Genomic DNA, 5,170 nt, shown 5'->3' with positions numbered 1-5,170 from the left:
TATGTAACATTAAATTATTCTGAAATAGTGTATTATGCATGATGAGAACGTTTGGTACTCATACGCTTGGATGCCACTGCTTGTGCACTTTTATTTTGATAAGGTTGTGAATGCAGGAGTTAAATGCAGAGTATTTGTGCTCTGCAGCTGAAGTAGAAATGAGGCCTTGTTGACAGAAATATGCCCGAGGCCATTTGGAGCCTCGGTGCATGTGACAGGTCTCATTGTCCCAGCAGCTACAATTATGGAGGTCTTCAATTCCTAATCTCTGAACTGCACTTTTATCTGAAGACGACAGTGGGAATATTATTAAAGGAGAAAACACACTGCAACTTTGTGACTGTGCAACTGTGACTTTGTCCTGCACACACATTTCAGGAATGTTTCGGGTTCACGGTTCAGATGTTTTAATGATTTGTAATGAAGTTGCTCATTCAAGATTTGGAGCCATGTAGGTGTATTGAAAAATAAACAATGCTATGGTCCCAAAAAAGTTTTATTTTGTAGATTTTGTTGTTTTGATCTGGATTAACTTTGTTTTGCTGCTTCAAATAGAATAAAAACCTTGAACATAATTTGTCAACTTTTAGTTATTTCACATGAGAGATTTTCTGTTTATCTTCAAGTTATTTTTCAGAATTTTAATTCGAGTCTGACTTGAGCCAGAAGCAGAATCACTAAGTTCATGACGAGTGTCAAACTCAAAGATGTTTTTTTCTTTTCAACGTTTGAAAGACTTTGATTCTTATTTAATAATTCAGTAGATTTGACTGTAAGCATCCACGCAGCCATAAAACTCAGTGAAAATTTACTTTAATAATTTAATAATTAGTCAGCGGCAAAAGGAATAAGTGGCATGAGAGCACAGAGGACTCAAACAACTCCAGAGGCTCCAAAACCCCACACTACATCTTTTATATATATCTGCCATGTGGAAACATTAAACAAGACGTTGTGGTTGGTGGGGTTTATTCAGTTGTAGGCTCCTCACTGTGAGGCCACGGGGATCAAACAGCCTCTAACTCTGGACAAAACCACACGATTCACTGTGTGTGAAGAAAACAAGTTTGGACTTTACCTGGAGGTTTGTTTCTCTTTTCTGTTCCTAAAAATAGGCTCAACACATCCTGCACCAGACTGTCCACCATGCACACACAGAGATGAACCACAAAGCTGAATGTGACTCCAAATGATAAGCTAATGCAGCATCACTGGGATAAGTAACTGTTTTGTAGTTAGTGAATATTACATTTGAATCCCTGTCACACATTTATACACTTTATGAAACATTTAATAATTTTCAAAAGGTGGTTTTAAATCACACTTTTATGACATTTTTTGCAGAAATAGACATTTTGTTTATTAATGTCCAGAATTTGTCAAGAAATACAAGTTCTCTTCTGAAGACATATTTAACATTTATCATTTAATGTCTGTTTATACAGAAGCTACAATACTAACACACAAACAATTATTACAACATAATAGTGTGTTATAAAACATGTATTACATTACTTATCAAAGTAAAGTGTTGCTTTATCTTAAAATAGCTAAAAAAACATTACTGCAAGACATTAATAAGGAATATATTACTTCACACTTCGTCTTAAAAATTATGATGAACATGACATATTTACCTAAGAAAGGCTGCGGGGTAAAATAAATGAGAACATAACAGAAAACTGAACAGCAAATAACCACAGTTGGAGGAACTCAGATTACATCAGTGATGTGTTGAGCTGATTCTGTGGCTCTTTCACAATCATCTCACTTCTGAGAAGTCTGAAGATCTTCAGAAGAGTTTAGTGAACTAATACACAGACAGCTGACTTCTCAAACTAATCTAACATGCAGCTATTTGGTGTTCAGATGTTACAGCCGGTAACTTATTGCTCCCATTACATTATGCGTGTCATGGCCACATTATGTAAACAACCGTCTTACAATGACTGACAGATCACAACAGCATTTGATCAGATGATTATTTATTGGTCAGCATGGCGGCTCCATCCAGCAGCAGATACAAAAACCCTCATTATGCAACATCGCTGCATGTGCAGATCTATGGTGGGAGCTTATGATGCTGCCTTCAAGTCAGCGAGTGAATTTGTAGAAACTCGGCCGTGTCAGATTTAGCAGTCAAGTCAAGGACGACTGAATGCAAATGACACCTCTCTGCTGTACTGTTCACATTTTGTGCTTTGAGGCCGAGCTTGCAGGAATCCATTTCCAGGCCTCGACACAAATAAATACACAAAGCATGTCGTCGGTGCTGAATGCGATGGGTCTGTTGTTGTTTTTTGCTGCAGCCTCCAGTCAGCATCCTGACAGAAAATTCATTTGAGAGTGAATTTATGTTTTGTTTTCATTTTCTGAGATGAGCTGCACAGTGTAGATTAGATCTATTTGCTCCTTAACTTCCTGTGTGTCTGGCTGGTGTGTGCAAAACTGTGCGTGTGTGTGTGTGTGTGTGTGTGTGTGTGTGTGTGTGTGTGTGTGTGTGTGTGTGTGTGTGTGATGCATATGTTCATTGGGGGAGGTGGGGTGGGTGGGTAGCATAGTTGACGTTCCTCATCGGCTGAAATATTTTCTCTGGCAACCAATAACAGTGATCCTGTCTGCAGAGCCACTGCAGTGTGTGCTGCAGTGAGAGAGAGTGGATGAGAGAGAGAAAGAGAGGGAGTGTGTGTGCGTGTGGATGAGAGAGAGAGAGAGAGAGAGAGAGAGAGAGAGAGAGAGAGAGAGAAGAGGGGGTGGGGAGGCAAAAACAAGCCACATGCATAAGGAGGGAGCCAGAAGCACAGAGACAGAGAGGGAGAGCGTGTGCGAGCGTGCATGTGTGTGTGTGAGTGCATGTATGTGTGAAAACACTGCGCATGTGTGACTGTGAGGCGCACTGACTGAAGCAGACAGAGGAGGACGAAGAGGAGTAATGAACGGCAGCTGAGGCGAAAGGAGAGGGACAGAAGGAGAGGAGGTGTTTCACTGAAGACCAGAGGAAAGAGACGGGCAGACAGAAAGAGAGAGAGAAGCAACACAGATCCTCAAGTCACTGCACAAAAAAAGGCAGAATAATTTAAGCTCAGCAGGAGAGAGAGAATAGAGGGATGGAGGGAGAGATACCAGAGGGAGACGAACAGCCACAGCTCATCAGAGGAGGAGTGAGGGCGGGAGAGTGAAGGACGAAGGTACCAGGGAGGAGAGGAGAAGATGCAGAGCTCGACGAAAGCAGCCAGAGACATGACGCATCCACCTTGCAACAGCCTCCTCCATCTTACTTCCCCTCCATCTTTTCCTGCCCTCGCTGCTGCTCGCCGTTCACCGTGCTAGAGCCAAATGGGCAGAGGAGCGCATCCTCCCTCTGGCAACACATCCCCCTGAACAAAGAGACAGAGAAGCTTGGGTTTATCATCACGGGGCAGCATCAACAACATCGACAAGGACTGGAAGAGGAGGGCTGGAGAAAGGACTGGAACAAGACGAGTGTGTAAGCAGACAGGTGAGGATGAGGAGAGGCGTGTTCATCTTCATATTCTGTATCTGTGTCATCCGTATGTTCCAGATGTGCGACGCATAGGGCTCCTCTGAGTGTGTTGCATACTGACATCTATTCCTCCCTCTTTGTGAAAGGACGCAATAGACAATCTTTGCCGTTTGCTTTGTTGCTCTGAGCTGGGATTTACATGGTTGTTGCATCATGGCCGTCCATTTTGCAGACACACACACACACACACATGGCTGCATGAATGGAGGCATACGTGCCCACACACACCTGCACCACCCTCTTATCTGAGCAGACAAATAGAATGGTTTGAATGTGCAAACAGGCCGTGATGATGCATGAATGTGGGTGCGGATTGGTGTCATGTAGGTGTCACGTCCACAGCGGTTATGACATTTGACAGAACTCTGCACACACACAGTGGGGGGGCGGGGGGATGGGACGAGGAGGGGAAGGTGGGGGGTGACAGGGACAGGGCAGGAACGGCCTGTTCTGTAGTTGTCAGCAGGCATCTCTGTGTTGGCCATACATTGGCGCTGCAGTGAGAGTGCTGGGTACACCACGCTGCGATTGCATAACTGCTGCTCCCCCCCACAGGCTCAAGCTGCTGCTCCATCTCACACTGTGCTGAAAATTTTAGCCACCTCACCTCTATCCCCCTGATGACCCCACCCCCCACCCCCTGTCGAGTCATGCAACATCAACAACCCAGCGCTGAGACAGCCTCCTCCAAATATGAAAATCAATCACCTCAGTCAGTCAAGTCACCGGTGCTTTTGCAGAGCTGAGCCTCTCCCTCATTAATCTTCCACGAGGTCTGTGTCGGGCGCAGAGATGCTGGTTATCGCTCACGTTTTCCTGCCTGTGTGCAGCTCTGCCATGTTGCTGTGGGGGCAACTCAGACGAGAACAAAGAGCACTTGAGTTGTAATGAATCGTTAGGCAAAATGGCCGATGTCTGCCATGAATGAACGCAACCTCCCCACACGCCCACCAGGCAAAAACACAAACACTGGACTGCAGGTGTACAGTGCACGTGTTGCAGGTGATGACAGTGTGATGGACTATATACATCGTCCCCCTGAGACAAACATTATATCTGGAGTCAGAATGTACTTTAATGTGCATCAGCCTGAAACCAACCTACTGTAACATGTGCATGGGATTTATTCTGCAGAAAATGATGGTGTACAAAGAGTCTTTGCATTTTAAGTTTTGTATATTACATCTGCAACATACGACTACAAAAAAAGCAGAAAGAGAAAAACCAACAAGATACAGAGCTGCATCTCTCATGTGCAAATAACATCAGCGTGCATGCAAACAATTCACAATATTTCCCTAAATCCCTAAAAGCAACACGATTGCCACAGAGAGGAGATGCGGCCGGCAACCCTACAAAAAAAATCTGGGGATTTGTTCCCAGATTACGCAAAATAAGTTATGTAATCAAAAATATAGAGCATTAAAAGCCCACACGGACTCGAGCAGCTCTGTGGTGGCAGATGTTTTTTACCAGCCGAGGCACGAATGTGGATACACATCTCGACATAGCTGGCATACCTGACATACTGCAGGTATGTGGTGTGTGGGGGCGCAGAGACCCCGGACCCCTCTGCTCTGATCGAGAGGCAGATTTTCATTCAGAGGAAAGAGGGAGAGAGAGAGA

General features: G+C 44.4%; 1 protein-coding gene across 1 annotated transcript in view; it reads left to right on the top strand.

The window, feature by feature from the left end:
- The first annotated feature begins 2,743 nt into the window (after positions 1-2,743).
- rnf208 (ring finger protein 208) overlaps positions 2,744-5,170 on the top strand; it is an 8,543-nt gene continuing 6,116 nt past the window's right edge. The window contains exon 1 of the mRNA XM_035141573.2: positions 2,744-3,499. The gene's annotated coding sequence lies outside the window, so the exon portion shown is untranslated. The remainder of the gene's footprint in view (positions 3,500-5,170) is intronic.

The sequence above is a fragment of the Hippoglossus stenolepis genome, chromosome 18 (assembly GCF_022539355.2).
Source record: "Hippoglossus stenolepis isolate QCI-W04-F060 chromosome 18, HSTE1.2, whole genome shotgun sequence".
NCBI lineage: Eukaryota > Metazoa > Chordata > Actinopteri > Pleuronectiformes > Pleuronectidae > Hippoglossus > Hippoglossus stenolepis.
This window is presented reverse-complemented; position numbering and strand designations above follow the sequence as displayed.